The 21690-nt window shown below is 41.2% G+C and overlaps 1 protein-coding gene across 1 annotated transcript in view; it reads left to right on the top strand.

The window, feature by feature from the left end:
* The first annotated feature begins 237 nt into the window (after window positions 1–237).
* The window catches only part of THSD7B (thrombospondin type 1 domain containing 7B), a 1116594-nt gene continuing 1095141 nt past the window's right edge, over window positions 238–21690 (top strand). The window contains exon 1 of the mRNA XM_058715426.1: window positions 238–307. The gene's annotated coding sequence lies outside the window, so the exon portion shown is untranslated. The remainder of the gene's footprint in view (window positions 308–21690) is intronic.

The raw sequence follows: 21690 nt of genomic DNA, 5'->3' as shown, positions 1-21690 counted from the left end.
CATTGGTACATGGGGTTCGTATTTTATTCTACTTTGCAGATTTGAAAATGTCCATAATCAGTGGTTAAACTATAACTGAAACACATTCTAGTTTTGTTTGTTTGTTTGTTTGTTTGTTTGAAGGGCTTAGGGAAATGCAGCTGAAGACATAAATAATGGAATAGGCCATGCCTCTCATTGATATTTCCATTTTTCGTTCTTTCTTACGGATGCATTTTGTGCATGTCTGTGGAATTAGGAAGTGGGAGTACTGTTGTCCTAGGCTTGGGCTCTCTTACTTGAGGAGAAGAAGGATTCAGAGGAGGTGGTGCTAGTCAGATGGGGGAAATATGGGAGGGGCAGTGCTGATTTAACTGTCTGAGGGGTTGTTGAGTGCTATATTCTGGGTATTTGTGTCCCCCCAAAATTCATATGTTGAATCCTAATGCCCAATGTGATGACGTTAGAATGTGGGGCCTCTGGGAGGTGATTAGGTGATGATAGTGGAGACCTTACAAATGTGATTAATACTCTTGGGGCACCTGGGTGGCTTAGTCGGTTAACCATCTGACTTTGGCTTAGGTCATGATCTCATGGTTCATGAATTTGAGCCCAACATTGGGCTTTGTGCTGACAGCTTGGAGCCTGGAGCCTGCTTCGGATTCTGTGTCTCCCTCTCTCTGCTCCTCCCCACTCACTCTGTCTCTTTCTCTCTCTCAAAAATAAATAAACATAAAAAAATGTGATTAATACTCTTAATAAGAGAGACCCCCAAGTCTCTCCTGAGCCCCTTTAACCATATGAATATACAATGAGAAGTCTGTGACCCAGAAGAGAACCCTCACTTGACCATGCTGGGTAGTCTTATCTCAGATTTTCAGCCTCCAGAACTGTGAGAAATAAATATTTGATCTTATAAGCTACTCAGTCTGTAGTATTTTGTTATAGCAGCTAGTACAGACCAATATATTGGGCCATGTTTCTTCTTTTTTTTTTTTTCTTCTGTTAAGTTTATTTATTTATTTTGAGGGAGAGGGAGAGAGAGAATCCCAAGCAGGCTCCACACCATCAGCACAGAGCCCTCTGCCAGTCTTGAACCCATAAACTGAGAGATCATGACCTGAGCCAAAATCAAGAGTCAGATGCTTAACAGACTGAGCCACCCAGGTGCCTGGGCCATGTTTTTTCTAGCATGTTTCCCTTTTCTGCTAAACTTGAGGCCTGAGACTATGTCTCAGCTATTGAGCTATCATCAGTGCTTGCCTGAATGTCTGGGAAAAAGTTGGACACTTCATAAATGTTGACTTGATGAATAATTACATTTCAATTAGTTGGCACCAACTTTTTGTATGAGTGACCTAGTGAGGGCTTTAACAAATAACCAACGCAGCAAGTATGTTAACCTAAACAAATCCTTAGTCTTGAAGAGAAAATAGCCACTATTAGGTGTCAGGAACATTATGCCACATAAATACAAATCATCTTCATTATAGCTAGGCACTGGGCTAATTTGGAGATGGAGTCACAGTACTTGCTTTTCAGCCTCATGAATTCTTATTATCATCTCGCTGGTTATAACAAACAAGTATAATGCTGAAAATACCAGTTTCTTAGGGACAGTATTACAGGTGTGGAGTCACAAGATTACTTGCAAATGAGGAGACAAAGGGGCTTCAATGAAATTATTTCCTATCAAGTGTAGTAAACATGTACAATATGTTATTATTAAGGACCTTTGAGGCAGGCCACATTAATGAGGTATCGAGACAACTAAATGAGATTTTATGTTAAAAAAAATGATGATAAAGTGAGAAAACGATGAATGTAGAGAAAAGAGAAAATGGAAAATGAAGAAAACAAAAAGGAGCAGATATGATGAAAATTGCCCTGCCATTCTGTGGCAAGAGTGAAAGCAAATCTAATGACTTCCTCTGCTTTCAGTTTTAAAAATAAGACACATTTCTCAGATATGAAATGTGGTCCATTATCTGCCAATGGTGTTCTGAGTTGTCTTCAGGCAGGAACTATATGCCATAAAATAAACTTTAAACTATCCACCCCCTCCTTTTTAGCAGTGGCACAAATCTAGCTGTTTGGAAAATTGGTTCTTGATGACAATTTTTCTTCCCTTGCTAGAGAAATTCATTGATGAGTGTGATGTGTGTGTGCATTAGTATATGTATGCTGTGGTTCATAGATTTTATGATAAACATCTTTTTTACATTTTAACATCTCTGAAAACAAGGTATATATGTCAGGGTATAACCGGCAACATTTTTCGCCCTTTCTTGATGGCTCACAAAGTAATGTCACCTGTTATAATAAGTCACATCTTAGTTTGTAAATTTGATTTATTTAGAGGAGGGGATAGGGGTGAAGAAGAAGGAAGAGGACAGAAGTGGGAGGAAATTTGATGCTTTGTATAATGGCATAATTCAGAAAAAAAATTTCTTTAGTTCTTATTATTTATATGACTATCTGGGAATAAAAATACCATTTACTTATATTCTTTGGATGAATCCATGAAGAATTGTTAAACTCTTCCTTCTGAATTCCTCACTTTTTTCTCCTACCCCTTCTTGGCTTCTTATATACTTCAGACTTTGGCTTGGTGCATGCTGCACCCTTGCAGCTTTCCAAAAGGTGTACATGACTTAGATCAACTGTTGGTTTGAGAAGAATCAGCCAGGACAAGATCTGAAAACAGCACCAGGGCCATACCATAAGGTGGGACATAGAGGCTCCTTAATACCTGAGAGAATTTCACTTCTGCTAAGTCCAAACACATCGATGTGTCCCTAAACTGTTCTCCTCTTTCTCATTCTGGGATTTCTGGGAGCAACCTCATACTGGATGCTAAGCAAGTGTGAGCTTCAGCTCAGCAATTATGAAATAAAGGAGACTTGGTTCTCTCCCACTGAGAGGAATGCTTTTCACCCTTCAGAGAAATTCCTTTTCCTTTCTTATTTTTTTAAAGTTTATTTATTTGAGAGAGAGAGAGAGAGAGAGAGAGAGAGAGAGAGAATGCAAGCATGCACAAAGGGGGAGGGGCAGAGAGAGAGAGAGGGAGAGAGAGAAAATCCCAAGCAGGCTCTGTGCTCAATGCTGAGTTCAGTGTGGGGCTTGATCCCATGATCCTGGGATCATCACCTGAGCCAAAATCAAGAGTTGGATGCTCAACTGACTGAGCCCCCCAGGTGCCCTGCTTTTGTTCCTCTCTGCAGCTGCAGGTCTTTGGGATTCCCACTTAGAGGTGAAGACCTTAATTAATGATGGGCTCAGTTGGCATGTCATCTGTCACACAGAGGAGAGAGTGAAGCTGGAAACCCAGTACCTAGTACTCTCAGGTCAGGAGTCATGAATGTTGTGTTTTCATACAGGATCAGGAATCTCTCACACTTATTTCGATTTTGTGATACAACTGAACTCAGATGAATATATGAGAGACTACACAGCCCTGGTGGGATTGGGAAGATGATACTGCTGAATGTTATGAGGGAGAGAGCAAAGGTGTCTCTCTGGATATTGGCTGCTGACAATTAGGTGATGAGTTTGGGTAGTAGGTAATAGAGAGAAGGTTGCAGCATGCAGTCACTGGCCATATCTATCACCCAAACAATGGGTAAAAATCCAGTGGAAAATATTCATCAAGGCCATTGAGTCAAATTAGTGTAGGTAAGGTTTAATAGTTCTGGGAATACACTGATTGCAGACAGTAGAAATTTGGTGATGTTCACTCATGTCCTCTGGAAATGTTCTTTTATGCATCCAGTTTCATCAGACCTAATCATTCCTTGCCAGGAAACAAACAAAACGTCGCCTCCCTTTTGGAAATATTTCATCATTGACAGAAACATAATTTCACTTGCCAGCAAGAGAAATGTTGACACTGACAAGAAGATAGTACCTTTTACCTTCAAAACTGTTTTATAGGAAACAATTTAAGCTAAAATAACTTTTTCCTTTTTTCTCAGTTTTATCAGGAATGATTACTCCCTTTGCTGCTCTGCCACATCAGTTCACATCTAATAGTACCCAAGACTGATCTGATTAGTTTCTAATTTAAAATAAAGGTTAACTATCCCCAGGTCAGGCTTTGGAGTTGGGGCATCTATGGGGACCTTGGTCAAGGTTTAGTGTCTTGGTATGTTAACCTTGTGGCTGTGAGGGGGTGGAGGGGACATGAAAGCTCAATGCTGTGAGGACCCCAGTGCTGGGGCTGCCTCTGAGCATCATCACAATGTTGAACAAGGTCCCTGCAGGGAGAAGAGCTGTCCCAGGTCCTAAGCAGGATCTGCATGCGAACAGGGGAGAGGAGTCAGGCAGGAGAGAACCAAGGAGAGTAATAAGGGAATTGGCTACCTGTCTATGTCCCCAACTAGAGGTGGATACCTTGTGCCTTGGGAGTCGCACTGCCTACCTTTAAATCCTGACTCTCCCCCTTACTAGCTCAGTGACCTTTGGTGAGCTACTCTTTCTGAGTCTTCGTTCTCTCATCTGTAAAATGAGGATAATAGTGATTCCTACTTCATTACAGGCTTTGATGATAATGCATGTAAATCATTTAGCTTAGTTCCTGTCATGTAATAAGTGCTCAATAAATGTTGCACTAGCTTTTTATTCCTTCATCAATCATATTACTCTTTCTCATCAGACTGTGAACTCTTCTGGGATGAGAATTCTATTTTATTCATAATTTTACTCTTGAATCTTCTTTCACCTCACCAGCCTTAGAATGGCCCTAAAAGTGGTCTTGCCTTGTTTCCATGACATCGTCCTCCCTGGTTCTCCTCACACCTCTCACTAGCTGCTCCTTCCCACTTTTCTTAATCCAGATCATTAAACATCGGCTTCTTGTTTGGGCTACTCCTCTTTCTTTATTCTTTCCTCTAACTCCAGAATTGGATTCTCCTGAGCTGAACTTCCCTCTTGAGTCCCAGACTCACATAGCTGGATTTTTACTAGACATCTCCACTTAGATGTTTCACAGATCAGTCAAATTTCAGAAACCAAGAGTTCAAAATAAAAACTATTGTTCCCCTTCTGTCCTTATCAAATATGTGGCTTCACCATCCATCTAATTTGTCCAGCAGAAACCTAGTATCTCATTTTCCATAGTTGGTCTATTGGCAAGCCCTTTTGGCTCAGCCTGCAAAAGATCTCAGAGCCAGCTCCTGCCCTCCACCTCTATGCTGCCAGTCTAGTCCAGGCCATCTTTGTTTCTTTTCTGAGATATTGTGGCAGCCTATAAACTGTTCTCCCTATCTCTACCATTGGCCTCTGACAGTCCATTTTCCATGTGCATCAGGTAAATCTTTAAAAAAATAATTGGATCATGTCCCTTCTGTGTTTGAAATCCATCATGGCTTCCTATGTACACATTATAAAACCCTGTGTCCCCAAAGAGCTTATAGATCCCTGCAGGATGGGGCCCTGCCTGATTCTCAAGCATCCTGCATTCCCATTTCCTACACTCAGTATTCTCCAGTCAGATGAGCCTTCTTTAAGTTCTTTCATGCTCTGGGATCTTTTCCTGGATTGTTCCTGCTGCTTGAAATACCTTTCTCCCAGGCTGCCTCTCCCATTCTTTGGAGCTTGTTTGGAATTGTCACCTTCCAATGTGGGCCACCCTTCCTCTAGTGTCCTATGTCCCAGCCTCCTTCATTTTTTTTTCATAGCACATTCCAAAATTTGAAATTTGTAATTCTTTTATTTAATTGTTGTGTGTTCCTTTATCTCACCAAGGCATAGGGAACTGCATCTAGGTCATTTGCTGAGGTATCCTCAGTGCCTAGCATAGTACCTGGCACATTGTTACACTCTGTAAATACCTGCTGAATGAATGAGTCCAACAAAGTGTTCAGTCGATATGCATTGAATGAATGAACAAAATGATATGTAAAAGTGATTTTTTTTAGGCTCTTTGGCATTGTTGCCAAGAGATAAAGTATTACTTAAGCTCAATGGATACAGCATGGTGTGGGGGATAGATTGGGGACTTTGGTGTAGCTTGAGTTGTGGCTCTGCCTTTTATTAGCTGTGTGACCTTGGAAGTGTTTCTCAACCAGTCTCAGCTTTAATTTTTTCACCTATAAAATGGGGAATTAAACCTCTTTATATCATAGGATGTCATGAGAAGTAAATGAGATAATGTATGTAAATCTCCTGGCATAGAGCTAGCACAAGAGTGGCACTCAATACCCAGTTATTCATTTTTTTCTTCTACCAGATACAAAACTGTGGAGTTTCAGATATCAGTGAGTTAGTGAGAAGCATATTTTGGAAGGAGAGAGGTCTTCTAGGTGCTGGCTTTTTCCTCTCCTCTCACTTTCTAATTATACTGCATTAGAAATTTCAGATCAGTGCAGGAAGCACACTTTTTCCAGCAGTAGAGGTTGCCAGTCACTGTGGAATTTATAGGCCAGGTAGTTGCCTTTGCTTATTTTTCCTCAAAGTAGCAAATTTCAAATTTTAAACTCTCAGATCCTTCTGTTAAGAATATAACTACATTTGGGGGTAGAGCCAGTGCTATTTTCCCCCTAATTTTCTCAACTATGTTTCATAATCCCCTCCTGACTTCTACCTCCATGACCTGAAAAGTCCACTCAAACAGTTACCTGGAGGCCACTAAGAGCTTCTAACCCCATTTCAATAAGTGGCACTGTCTTATTTGTCCAAAAACCTGCTTTCTGCTCTTCATTATGTTCCCCTGAATAGATGATTGAGCTTTTCCTGGGATCCTCACCACTTCCTCTCACTTGGCTTCTGGACTCTTTAATTTCTCTTTTCTGTGTCGCCATTGTCCCTATTCCTACCATCTTTCCTTCTCTTTCTTATTCAATCCCACATTGGTCCCTTATCCCCACTGTCTCTACATTAAATGCATCATCTTTTTGTTCTCTGGCCTTCTTGAGTAGTACAATTGGTGGAGCAAATGCTTGGGACCCAGTATCACATCCCCGAGTCTGTCAGTGATTTCAGCTACAGCTATGGAGAACAATTTCAAACCCTCCTTGCTTCTCTGCCTCAGGGCCTTCTCCAGTGCCAAGGTAGCCTGAAAGTGCAGGGGAGTCATCACCCCAGCTACAACTCTTAACCAATGGGGGATTGGAGCAGTGACAGTCTTGGCAACTGATTGGATTTGGCATTTGAGGGGCACAGAGGAGTGCAGGATGGCTGGCAGGTTGCTGAGGTCAACTCCAGGGATGGTGTTGTCAAGATAGAAGTCATAGGTGAAGTATCATGTGAGGGTTAGTGACCTCAGGGCAGGGATCATTTTTTTTTTTATCTATCTTTGTATTCCCAAGATTTAGTATAGTATCAGAACCTAAGTGTTCACAAAATGCTCACTGAAAGAGCAAACCCATTTCTTCATGTGCCATTGCCTTTAGGGAAAGCTGTTACATTGGTATGGCTTTCTGTAGAAAGCCAAGTGCAGCTACCCAGTCACCATAATATTATGCTGGAGATATTGATAGATTTTTCTCTTTGGATGTTTGTTCCATTGTCACACAAAACATTAGTATTAGATTCATAAAACTGCTATTTCTTTGTCATTTGTCAAGCCACTTTGGAAGTCATTTGCTTTTGGATGAATTAATCTTCTAGAATATCAGTGTTACATGGTATTTCAGGTAAGCATCCTAAGTGGTTCAGCAAACGTAAATTGTTTAGCATTTATATATCACTTATATTCTCCAGGAGTTCAACATTAGTTAATGCTCATGATACTTAGAGATAAGTGTCATCTCAAGTCATGATTTGTATATGTTTCAAGTTTATAAGTGTTCTCTGCCTGCTTTTTTTTGTCACTAGCTATTTCATTTTCCATCACCAAGACTTCCATTTAATTTTGTTTATTGCACTCTTTGTGGAACTGGGAAAATATGGTAACTTTTGTTTGATGTACAACCATTATTTGAATAGCTTTTGGCTCAGAGCTAACCTCAAAGGTCCTGGGTCTTGCCTGGACATCTAGGAATTAATCTAATCCTACATCTAGGAGTTAATCCCAAGGAAACAAATGATGATTACTGTATTGCTTATAACAGAGGAACATTGTACACCCCCTGCCATACATGTCCTTCAGTAGGGAGTGGCTGAATGGGTTGTGGTTCATATACATGATGGAATACAACAAGGCCACTAAAATGGTCATGCAGCAGTACATGCACAGACATGAAAAGATATTCCTGAAATAGTGGAGTGAAAAAAATTGGACAATGCATATACAGTCTAATTCCATTTTTGAGTATCTGAGAATATATGCATATTTATATATGTACATGCATCTGTATATTTGTATATATGTGCATCTTCCCATTAACAATGGCTATGTCTGGGAAGTAGGCTGGGACTGCTAACAGAAATCCAACTGGTCCCTTAGCCTGGTTGAGACATTGGGAGACTCCTTGGAATTGGTCCACTTAGGCTTTCTAACTTCACTCATCATCCTTGTGTTAGTGATCCCTTCTTCTTATTTTTTAGAAAACTAGGCTTGCCTGGCTTCTGGCTGGTGCTCTCAGCTGCTGCCTGCTCTATATTCCTGCTTATTTCACGGTGCCCCAACCCCTGATGTGGGTGCCCCTCATATCACTGGGGTTTGGTTCTTTATTAGTCCATGAGCACTGTGGTTGTTCTTTGCCAAGCCTGGTGCTTTTTGGACTTGACTTCTTTGCCCCTCTCCTGGCTCTGTCTGCTATATGTATGCCCATTTAGTCAGCTTGCTGCTGTGGTTTCTTAGCCACCTGCAGCGAGGCCATGCCATCTGTTTGGCTTTTGCTCATCTCCAATGTGTTCTTTCCATCTCCCATACGATCTCCACCACCCCCATGCCTTTCACTGCCCACCTGGTGGGACCTGTCACTCATTCCTAGAGAATGTCCAGGACAGTGAGGTTGAGTGGCAGTGAGTTCACCTTCCATGTGGGAGGACTGGCTGAGATCCAGACTTTGCTGATGACCTTGTCCTGCCATTCTCTATTAAGCATGACTTGTGCCTGGGATGGATGACATTGTCTTTCCATGGAGAATTGGGCTTAACATGTGCATGGAAAATGGCATCACTGATGGGTAGAACAATGGAAATTAGGGGGAAAAAAGTTCCTGAAACCAGAAATGATGTAGTGCTATACTTTGAAAGCATTACCCAAATTCATTGTCTCTTTTCTCAGAGACATTTCTTTTTCCATCATTGGAAAGAAGAGCCAGAACCATAGATATTCTTAGGCAGATGAACCTGAGCTTGAATACTGGTTCTATTATTGATTATATGATAATCTTGGGAAAGTTGATTACCCTTTTTGACTTTCACTTTTCTCACTTGCTAAAAGAAGCTTAGTAATAATAATAATGATGCTAATAGTTACTTATTGTGTATTTACTAGAAGCCAGCCACTATGCTAAACCCTTTAATTTAATCCACCTAACAGCAGTATGGTAGGTATCATTAGTTTCCCTTTTTATAGATTGGGAAAAGAAAAATTTAAAGATATTATTCAAGTTCAGACAGCATGTAAGGCATGGAGCCTGTATTTGAACTCAGTCAGCCAACTACGAGCCTATATGCCAAGAGCGCCTCTCCTATGAACCAGTGTAGAAGTAACTCATTCAGTGCCAGCACATACTAAGTGCTTAAAAAATGCCCACTCTTGGGGCCTCCTGAGTTGACATGGGTTCAGGCTTTAGAGTCAGGTGTCCTCCTCTTTATGGGTATCTGAGAACTTTACAACTAAAACCCAAAAGGGGGCCAACTGCAGCTGTCTGTCTCATATCTGAGGCTGTAGACTGTATCTTTCATTCCCTATGTGACAGTGAGCAATGAAATTTCAGTTTATGATCTCCCATTTTCTTTATGGAGCCTCTGTTCCTATGCCTCATCAATCACCGTCACTTTGAATTTTTGCAGTGTCTTACAAAATCAACCTATGTTGACGTTTCTGTTGGTTTAAAGCTCCTGTAGTGAAGATCTCGGGCTATCTTGTCTTCTGAAATAGGCATTGTACCACATAGAATCTCCAATAACAAACCTCAACAATGAAAATGAGGACACTAGCAATTATATCAAGTACCACCATGATTAATGTTACCCCAGGCCTCACCACAGACACCCACTGTTTGGTGCACTAAGTGCTGAGATCAGGGATCTCAAACTCAAATTCCTGCCAGGCCAGGCAGGAGCTTAAATAAGGAAGTAGGTCACATGGATGGCAGTGAACCTAGAGCCTGTGGCCTCACCAGAGAGATGACTGCTACCTCGCTCTGGTCGAATGTTGCCAATGTGGAGTATAGGCTTAGTTCTGTCCGATCTTTGCATTTTTTAAGAGAAGGAGTAAATACGGATGTTTATGTGCAGTTTCCAAATGTAAAAATGTTGACAAATAATTTACATTAAAAAAATCCTCATCTGTAGGCTGTATACCATTTGTTTTATATGATCTGATCTAGCCCTTGTAGGTCATGAGCACCATACAATAATAACAGTATTATCATAAGCCATGATCATGGGAAAGTGGATATAATCAAAAGTAAAGTTTATGTATCAAAGGTTTCTAGAGAGGCGTTGTAAGGCTTTGTTGTTATCACTTTAACAGGCCTCCTGGGACTCCAAAGCATTCACTAATGTGACTGGACTAATTGTTGTGGTTTCCATGTCAGTTCCAGGCTCCCATCCTGGGTTCCTCATTTTTGTTCCTTTTTGGCTGTAACATTCCTTGTGCTCTCTTTTGGCTTGATCTCTCACCAACTAAGCACATTTTTGTTGCTGCACAATGAAGCTCTTCCAGAGGTGGGTTCTCCCCACGTAGCTTCCACAAGACCTCAGAACCTTTGCCTGTGCTGCTCCTGCCTAGGAGGCCCTTTCTGCCATCTACTCCACTGAGAATCCTTGAGGTGGAAGTCTGTGTGTGAATTCCAGCCACATAACGTGATTTCTGTGTGTCAACACTGGCCAAAGGACACAGAAGACCCTTAACAAAGATCTCACTTAGTGTGTCTGGTCCCCAGCAGGGCCTTCATAGTCATCACTAGATGCAGGCTTGTGCCATGGTTACTGTGATCCACATCATGCCTGTAACCAAGGAATTCCCAACAGCTGGTTCAGGATGGAACTGAGAGCATAATGATTCCTGATATGTCTTGGTTCCTCACCTGGGACTGAGGTGGACACAGTGGCAACACTGAGCCTATGGTGATGGACTTGGTCAAGAGGAGAGGCAAGGTTATATTCTGTTAGGAGAGAAGTCCTCGGAGAACTCTGTACGATCAGGGGTGGTGTTCTTGTTTACTGATGGGTTGGAATAGGTGGTTAGCATCAATGCTGTGAATAATCAGAGGGTATTTGAAGACTATTTTTATGTCAACATAAAGGTTTGGGTCAGGCCAACTTTAAAATTCTCTGGTCTGTGAGAGAGTTGATTACATGATCTTGGTTCATTTTCTGGCAGATGAAACCTATGTATTGAAGTGTTCTGTTTGAAGAGCACTTAAAGCTTCTCGACATTTTCATTATTTTGCATCGAGTCTGGATCTCTTACAAGTATTGACCACCACTGAAGTTAGCAAAGCAAAAACTTGTTAGTTCATATTCATGGAACTCACACTTACTGGGAAAAGATAAAACAACAGATGTATATTGTTTTTAAATCTGAGGGCTTCCAACAAATGATGCCCCTTCTTCCTGGCAGAGCTTTGCTAGTCACTTGAAGCTGCTAACCATGGCCATATGACACAAGGAGCCTTTGCTGGGCTTGGCAGATGCAGTGTCCTATAACTGCATGTGGTTCACCCTCCTGGATGGCTTCCCCATTGATCATGCCTTGACTCTGAGATCCCAGAATGCTGGTAGGGAGAGTATCATGGCCTTGTAGAGCCTTCAGGCTCCAGGTTTGCATTTACCACAACTGATGGTTTTCATTTTGACAAGTTAAATAGTCTTCCTGGTATGTTCACCTCATGATTCATCACGAAGCATTAGCACAAGTTTGTGTGGAATGGAAAGTTTACAACATTGATTTGTCGAAATGAGGTAAGAGAAATGCTAGGTCCTCAGATGAGTGGGTGTCTTTAGGGCCAGCCAAATTTCTGATCCTGAGCTCAGGAGGGGAAGGGTACTGAATTATGGTAAGTGGGACCAGGGCTTTAAATTTTTTCCCCAAAGCAATCAATGGTAGCTGAATTTGGGCCCTCACATTCCTGCCATGCGACCACAGTCATTCATTCCTCAAACATTTATTGCATACCTACTCTGTGCCAGGGACTTTTCTAGATGCTGGGGATATAACAATGAATAAGAAACATCATTACTGGTCTCATGGATCTTTCATTCTAGTTTTGGAGAAAAATAAACACATAAGCAAATGATGTCACACAGTGATACATGTTGTAAAGAACAATAGGCTAATGGCATACAGAAAGATGGTGGGAGGCTGCTTTCTCAGAGCTGGTTGTGTAGGGCACTCCAAGGTGGTGGATTCTAAGCTGAGACCCCAACCATGAGGATGAGGCAGCCATGTGGAGGTCAAGGGAAAGAGCACCTGGAACAGAGGAAGCAGCAAGGACACAGGCTCTGAAAAGAACATGCTTGCCGTGTTTGAGGGATGAAAAAGGACCCATGCACCTGGAGCCTTGTGGGCAAAGGAGAGAGTGAGAGGAAATGGTGTCAGGACACATTCAGTTCAGGTGGGGCCTTATAGCAAGGTAAAGAATTTAGGTTTCATTCTAGTTGCCTCTTTTACCCAGGAGGAAGGAAGGTTCTGGGTTTAGAAAAGCAAGGATAATCATAGGCTTATGGATGGAGCCAGATAAGATGGAAACATTGTTAGTTACAAGTCAAGAGTCCAGACCTAGGCATGTCCACTCCAAAGCATGTGCCTTTCTGACCCCTTCTGCCTCCTTCTCTATCTCATACTGAAGAGAAAGACTGTGTGTTAAAGAGGATGTGGTTCTGGAGCTCACCTACCCCCTCCAACTGTAATCACATAATGCTCTGAGCCTCAGGGTCCTTATTATGCAGAAGCCTCAGGTGAGCTTAAAGGCCTCAGCTGGGCATTACCTGTGAGCAAAAGGTTTTTTACAGCCCTCAGGTAATAGGGCTGAGAGAGGATTTCATCACAGTGTCAAAATAATCAAAGTGCATTTTATGAAGAATAGTAGGTGTTACCCATTTCACTTGAGAACAGAAAAAGAACAAATTTCTTTTAAGTGGAAGTTCTTAACTGATGTCCTTAGACCTCCAAGGGATCCATGAAGACAGTAAGGGGGGTCCACGAGCTATTTTCCACATTTCAAAAAATCTCTAATGCCTCATGGAACCACTTTGACAGATTCTGTTTGGCAGACTATATCTATTAAAGCTGAACACACACATACCTAGCAATTCCTCCACTAGGTACGGGCACTAGATACAGAGATGTTTACATATATTCCACAAAAGGCAGGTGCCAGTATGTTCAGAGCAGTACTAATGGCAATAGCCAATACCTTGAAATTACCCAAATGCCCACCTATTGTAGAACTGATACATTGTTATATACTAAAATTTACTGTATTTATTATATTGCCTTGTGTGTAATAGAATATGCACAATGCCTGAGAATGATCTTCAACTCTGTAGTATGGATCATAGCTAATGTTCACAGGAAGTAGCTAGAGACAAAAAACACATAATTTAAGAACCATTTACATAAAGCTCAAAAATAGGGAAACACTCTGGTACCTCAAGTCAGGATGGTGGTTACTGTTAAGGGGGGGTGGTGGTGCATGGTGACAGGAGGTGAGGTTGAGGGTGCTGATAATCAAGGGTACCGAGGATGTTCTGTTTCTTAATCTGGGTGCTGGTTATGTGTGTGTGTTCAGTTTGTAAAGATAAATTGAACATTATACTTTTGACACGTGTTTTCTATAGCATATTATACTTTAATTCAAAAATTTAAAAAATGTTTAATGGAAATTATATGATAACCATTTCAGCCCAGTTAGATATGATAGGCATTTCAGCTCAGTTAAATATGACTTTTCATAATATCAGAGAGGAAATTAATTGTTGCTGAAAAAATTGTTGGAAGGAAATGATTTTTTAAATATGGGTCCAACCCTGGGGAAAAATATGCACAATTTTCTGAGGGACCACTTATGGCAGCTACCTCTTTTCTTTCAAAAAGAATTTTTTTTAGTGTTTATTTTTGAGAGAGAGAGAGAGAGAGAGAGAGAGCGAGCGAGCCAGCCCAACACGGGGCTCAAACTCACAAACTGTGAGATCAAAGTCAGATGCTTAACCAACTGAACCACCCAGGTGCCCCTGGGGGACCACTTATGAAGGGCTTTAGGGCCAGTGGCCTTATTTTTATATTTATTTAATTTTAAATAGAAAAATACAATTCAGAAAAATAACCCTCTGGACTCTACTCTTTTCTTTTTTAATTGAAGTATAGTTGATGCACAATGTTACATTAGTTTCAGGTGTACAACATAGTGATTAGATGAGTCTATCCGTTATTAGTGGGCTTAACTTTTAAAACAAACTGTCTCATTGGTGGCATGTGTGTTACCAAGGGAGTCCATGGAAAGTTTGTGGTATGTTCATGAATGTTGTAAGAGAATGTTGTCATTCCTCAATGACTTAGATTCACACTTGTAAGACAAAGGCAGCTGGGTTAAAGGTCTTTTCCTGCTGGCATTTTTAGATTGGCTTGTTAGGAGTTTCCTGGCTTGTTAGGAGTTTCCTGTTCAGCGAGAGAGAGAGGTGAGGGTCCTCAGTTCATCCGGACTCCTCTCCTAGCCCCATCAGAGAACTGCAGGTTGCTTGGCCATGTTGTCCAATGCTCTGATGCCACCTCCTGGTCAGTCATAAACAAGGAGGAGCTCAGGAAAGGGGAGCATTGGATGCTGATTGAAAGATTGTCGTGTGGATCAAGGAGACAAAGGGCTTATGTTCTGCTAGGGCTAGAGCCTACTGCTCCTCTTGGCAACTGGGCAGCCTTCCACCATCTGCCAACTACCCCTTGCCACCATCTGCCAGACAACCAGCCAATCCAGCTTCCTGCCTGTTGTGTGACTCACTGCAGGGAGTCCAGGCAGTCCCTAGAACTGATCCAATCCATCCTGGTTTTGCAAAGACAATGGCAGAGTCAGGGTTACTGTAGGTGGTGGTGGGGAAGTGAGAAACTGCCACCACTATTGCCTTGTTTCGTTGAAGTAATTCTAGGATGATGGTGATGAATTGAATCTGATGTCTGCAGAAGCTGAGGGGCAGCTGACTCAGCCAGTGATGCATGACTGTGAGACACTGCTCTCCAGCAACCATTCTAGTCTTTAATCTCAGTGTCTACTCCTCTGCCTCCTCCTGACTCAGTGGCACAACTCAGATTTACCCCTGGATTAATGTAAATTACCAAATTTAGGAGTCAAACTCTTCTTGCCAATGATTGGTTTAGGGAGGGGAATTTATCCCAAATTTAGCCAAAGACAAGAGAGGAGAAATATATTGGGGTATATCTTCCTGGTAAATGTTTTCTCACAGGGAAGAGTGTCTTTGTTGTTGTGTCTTGATGTACTAATCCTTGAAATGACCACAGCCGCCACGTTGTGACCATGAGGATAGAGACCTAGAGATAAGCTGGCATGGGTTTGGGTTGCTTGGGGGAACATGGAAAGAACCTGGATCCCTCAGGACAGAGCCCTTAAAAGAAACAATCCTGAGCTGTCCCACCTCTGGATTTCCTATTGTAGGAACTAATCTGTTTTCTTTATTATTTCTACCAGTTGAGTTTGGTTTTTGGTTACTTATAGCACAAACCTTCCCAATTAATCTGAAGCTTCAGTGTAACTTTTTCCCACCTGCAGTGCATATTGCCAACTTCCAGCTCAAAATTTTTATTTAGATATATCCTATAAACCATTATTCTTCAGACTCAAAATATCTGATCTAACTACTCGTCTTTTCCTCATATCTGCACTAGTGGTTTTTGACTTCTCCTTTAGGCTGTCAGTATACCACACATACATAAACATAATCAGACAGTTTTATTTTCATTGTATAAAATAAAATTTTGTATCATTTATGAAATGCTTCCTGTGGGCAGTGCTTGTGCTAGGAACTTCATATAGACTCGCATAAATTATTATATATCCTTAGAAAAATATTGGAGGATAGACAATTTTATCCCCATTGCATAGGAAATTAAAGCAACAGAGCTGTTAGGTAACATTCCCTGAGACACACAGCTTATCTTGGCTGACTGGGAATTTGAACACAGTAGAGGCTTTCCCCTTCCTTTTGACCTGACCCATCTTGCATCTCCATTTTCATTTCCTCTTCCACTAACAATCTTCAGGTTTGGGTCCAAGTGTCTCACGCCTGGACTATCAGAGTGGAAATGTTGTAGACTCATGTGCCTGAATTCTAAGCTGGATGTCCCTGCTGTGCTGATTTTCCTAGAATTGTGGTCATTCCACTTTCCCACTTTAAAATCATCAGTGATTTATCATCATCCGTGGCAGCAGTCACAGTGGCTGGCAGGTAATATAAATATGTAAAGTTCTGTTGAATGTAAGACTCTGGGCTCTAAACTGCTTGTACTGGGACCAAATGTCTTTCAAGACAGCAGGAAACTCAAGTAAAAAGGCATAAGCAGCTACGAGTTTGTAAGCAATGGGCTTTAAGACAAAATCCATGTTTTTAATTTTTTTTCTTTTCAAATTTTATTTCTAGTTAATGTACAGTGCAATATTGATTTCAGGAATAGAATCCAGTGATTCAGCACTTATATACAATACCCAGTGCTCCTCATGACAAGTGCCCTCCTTAATACTCATCACCCATCTAGTCATCTCCCACCCACCTCCCTCTGTTTGCTCTCTATTGTTAAGAGTCTCTTGTGGTTTGTTTCCCTCCTTTGCTCTCTTTTTTCCTCCCTTGCATGTGTTCATCTGTTTTGTTTCTTAAATGAGTGAAATCATATGGTATTTGTCTTTGACTGACTGACTTATTTCACTTAGCATAATACACTCTCGCTCCATCCTTCACGTAGTTGCAGATGGCAAGATTTCATTCTTTTTGATTGCCGGGTAATACTCGATTGCATATATACACCACATCTTCCTTATCCATTCATCAGTTGGTGGACATTTGGGCTATTGTTGATAGGGCTGCTGCAAACATCGGGATGCATGTTCCCCTTCGAATCAGTAGTTTTATATCCTTTGGGTAAATACCTAGTAGCGCAACTGCTGGATTATAAGGTAGTTCTATTTGTAACTCTTTAAGGAAACACCGTGCTGTTCTCCACAGTGGCTGCACCAGTTTGCAGTCCCACCAAGAGTGCAAGAGTGTTCCCCTTTCTCTGTATCCTTGCCAACACCTGTTATTTCCTATGTTGTTAATTTTAGCCATTCTGACAGGTGTGAGGTGGTATCTCATCGTGTTTTGCTTTGTATTTCCCTGATGATGAGTGATATTAAGCATCTTTTCTTTTCTTTTTTTTAAAAATGTTTATTTTTCTGAGAGAGAGTGAGGGAGCAAGCACACAAATGAGGGAGGGGCAGAGAGAGAAGGAGAGAGAGAGAATCCCATGGAATTTCCTGACTGCCAGTGTAGATCCCGACATGGGCCTTGAACCCATAAACCATGAGATCATGACCTGAGCCAAAATCAAGCGTTGGACAATTAGCTGACTGAGCCACCCAGGTGCCCCTGAGCATCTTTTCATGTGAAAATCCACATTTTTAATCTTTGCCTTTAGGGTCGTCTAAGATTAAATCCCAAGCCAACTTCTTCCTCTCATCTCCTGGTCACTGTTCTTCTGAAGCCTCTCATTCAGAGACGTATGGGCCTAATCGCTCCATTGTCCCCAAATGATCTTGATCTTTATGCTTTTCCTCAGGCCTTTGTCCCAGGAATTTTGTCCATTTGTTCTAACCTATTACTCAGTGCCCTTGACCCAGTTCCTGTCTGTCTTCTCTGACAAAGCATTCCTGGAATTGCATAGAAGAGACTCTCTGGATTGAGAGAAGCTATGAAGCCCTTCAGGCCAGGCTCCTAGCTCAACTGTGCAAGGCATTTGCCACTCCTTAGCTTGAGCTCTGCTGGTGACAAAGGGTTCACCAATGCCTAGGATGGCTTATGCTACCACCGGGCAGCATTGCCTGTTCAAAGTTTTGTCATAGGTTAAGCCAAATCTTGTCATTCTAACTTCTGCATTTTGAGGTCCAACAGGATAAGCCTGCTTTTTCCTTTTAAATATTTGAAGAACAGTGGTTGTGTCCTCATCTTCTCTGAATGACCTCTCTCAATTGCTCTCAAATCTTACCTGTATTCTGCAAGAGATCAGATTCATTGTTTTGATTGTCCAACCATGTTTCAAAGCCCTGTAAGGAAGCATTTGGCTTTTAGCAGTGAGCAGGTGGTTAGACCAAAGGGGAAAAAAAGTGGAGAGAAATACAAAGGTGACACAGTTCACAGTGCAGGAGTGATTCCTTTGAAAAGCCTTCCCTACAGAGTCATAATGTGTGTGTGTGTGTGTGTGTGTGTGTGTGTGTGTGTGTGTGTGTGTGTGTGTGAAGGCCCTTGGGAGGGATGAAGTTGGGGAGTTGTGAGTGTACATGGGAGTGTGTATTTATGGGAAGGCTGGTGTTAGGGGAGGGCTTGGGGACTTGAGAGTGGGGTGGTGGTTTTTCTGAAACCCCTGCCTGACAGCACCTGAAAAATCTGCTTTGCTGATAGCATATTTAATCTAAATTTGGATTTTGGGGTATGTATCCGTCCCTCTGCACTGAGAGTCTGTGCAATTGACCTCATTCTTTTTTGTGACACTGTGAACTGTTGTGTCATTGTTGGCCTGGTGATTGAACTTTCTATTTTGCACAGGGAGAGGGTACAACCCTCAGAGGGAGGGTTTGTGGTCCTGAGTCTGATGACTCTCATAACTTCTAGCAGAGTGGAGGACAGAGTACAGGTGCTCACAAGCGTTTGTTGTCAGACCCTAAGAGAATAGAAAGAACCATAAATACAATGGAACAATTGCCCAGTGGGCTCTTTAGGCTAAATCAGGCTATTACTGGTATCATTGCATCTCAGGGTCTTTAAAAGCTATCTCTTTGAAAAGTCTTTCATTTAACTGAGAAATGTTTCTTTGTGACTTCTATCAATTAGTCTACACAGAGCAAGGATTTCTGTTCCTTAGAGGAGCCCTTAGAATAGACAGTCATTGGATGCCTGGGTGGTTCAGTCGGTTAAGCGTCTGACTTCAGCTCAGGTCATGGTCTCACAGTTTGTGAGTTCAAGCCCCGTGTTGGACTCTGTGTTGATGGCTCAGAGCCTGGAGTCTGTTTTGGAGTCTGTGTCTCCCTCTGTCTTTACTCCTTACCCTGCTTGTGCTCTGTATCTCTCTCTCTCTCTCAAAAATAAATAAACATTAAAAAAATTAAAAAAAAAAAAGAATAGACAGCCATTATATCTCTTCTCATATATGTAGTGTGGGTGTGTGTATGTGTGTGTGTGTGTGTGTGTGTGTGTGTGTGTGTGTGTTATGATAGGAACACTATGTTACCTGTAGTAAACCTTTGTAATAATTGGTCATGCCAATGAAGAGGTCTATAAGTAATGAAAATTTTTATATTATAAAAGCAAATGTAATATATAATTCATATATTTGAAAGAAGAGTGTGAAAAAGAAGTAGATATGATTTTGTATTTAGTCGAGGTGGGGTCTAGTCATGGTTTTTATTTCCATTTCCTCTTTCCTATATCTCCTAGTATAAATTTAAAGTATGGGCCTTTAAATGAAAAATTTAAAAACTTCAAGAAGAACGTCTCTGTTATCCTGACTTGATGACAAGTAAATGCATTCTTTGTGGAGACCCCCATCCCAGGAAGGAGCATGTTGGGCATTAATACCCATTTCCTGTATCTTGTTCTCATCTTCAGGAGGTTCCCAGCACAATACAGTGTGCTCTGTGGACACTGAGCTCCATAAGAACTGTTTATTGCGAGGCCTCTATTGTGCTAGAAAGGTTAAATTATGTTCAGCTTTCCAAAAGAAGGGCAGAGTCTGTGCATTTAAGCTTTGATTTTGGCATTAGGAGTGAGCCAGGGCAAGAAAGGATGCAAATTAAAAAGGACCCATAACTTGCTCATCAATGCATTCTCTGTGCATTGGGTGTTAACTGAAAAGAGTGTTTATTTTTCTTCTGAATACTTTTCTATGCTTTCTAAATTTTCTTTAGTGAGCACATATTCATTCATTCATTTATTCATTAATTTACTGCTTTACCAAGCATGTACTGAATACTTAGAGTGTGCTGGACATATGCTGGGTATTGAGTAAACAGTAAATAAAAAGAAGTCCTTGTGCTCAAGGAGCTTATTATTTAGTGGAGCTGTTCATTTTAGTGAGCAATTACTGTGAGGCAAGCATCATACTGAGCATTTTACTTACAAGATCTCATTTAATCCTCAATAATTCCATGGCATAGAAATAATTATCTTGATTTAATAGATGAAGACTCCAAAGCTTAGAGAATATAAGCAACTTTGCCAGGGCTGGAATTTGTAGACTGTTTTTGGGTCATCCATATTTGTGTCTCTTCTCTGTCCTATTGACCTCAGGCAAGGCCATGTGACTGACTTTGACCAATGAGAAGAGTGGCAGAGAGGTCCCTTCTGAGCAGAAGCTTTATGATCAGCATGCAGTTTGTTCCAGGTAGAGACTGCTCAATTAGCCTGGGTTCCAGAGTGAAGATGGCATAGAGTATGGCCACAGTCCATCCATACTGGGCATGTAGAATGAATAAGAAATGAAAGATCGCCAGTTGGAAGCCACTAAAATCCTGAGGTTATTTGTCATGCAGCATAACCATCAGACTGGCACAGAATCCTTAAACCAATACCTAGAGTACCCTATTTATATCATTTCTATAATTAGAAATAAATACTGTAGAAATTGGAGAAAGCATTATCTGGTTAGGACTCTTCAGTGTGAAGTGTTTATATGAATGTCAAATATTTTTTCCTTATGCCTTACTACTACCACTCCTTCACTGTTATAATGTTCCTTATCCAGAGAAGTTGGCCAGTTGTCCACAGGTCAACTTCCAAAGTTGACCTACTGCTTCCAAAGTCCCAAACTCCTTCCTCCTTCATGAAGCAATCGCTGATGCTTCTGGACCCATGCGATCTCTCTTGCTCTCCCCCAGACTCTAATACCATCATTTGCCACACATTACATGTTACTCAGAACTGTTTACTGCCATTTTTAATTGAAATAAAATTCACATAACATAAAATCTACCATTGTAACCACTATAAGTAGACAATTCAGTGATTTTTAGTACATTCACAATGTGCAACCATCTCCACCGTCTAATTCTAGAACGTTTTCATTACTCTCCCAACACACCTAATCCCCACTAAATAATCACTCTCTGAGTAATCACTCTCCCTTCCTCCAGTCCATGGCAGCTGCTAATCTACTTTTTATTCCTTATGCACTTGCCTATTCTGGATATTTCACTTCAAAGAAATCAGATATTATGTGGCCTTTTATGTCTAGCTTCTTTCACTTGGCACAATGTTTTCAAGGTTCTTGCACGTCGTAGCATGTATCAGTACTTCACTCCTTCTTATGGCTGAATAATACTCCATTGTAGATACACTGCATTTTGTGTATTCATTTATCTGTGGGTGGACATTTGGCTTGTTTCTACTTTTTGACTGTTG

The sequence above is a fragment of the Neofelis nebulosa genome, chromosome 2, assembly GCF_028018385.1.
Source record: "Neofelis nebulosa isolate mNeoNeb1 chromosome 2, mNeoNeb1.pri, whole genome shotgun sequence".
Lineage (NCBI taxonomy): Eukaryota > Metazoa > Chordata > Mammalia > Carnivora > Felidae > Neofelis > Neofelis nebulosa.
Note: the sequence above shows the minus strand (reverse complement) of the source record. Positions and strands in the feature narration are given on the sequence as shown.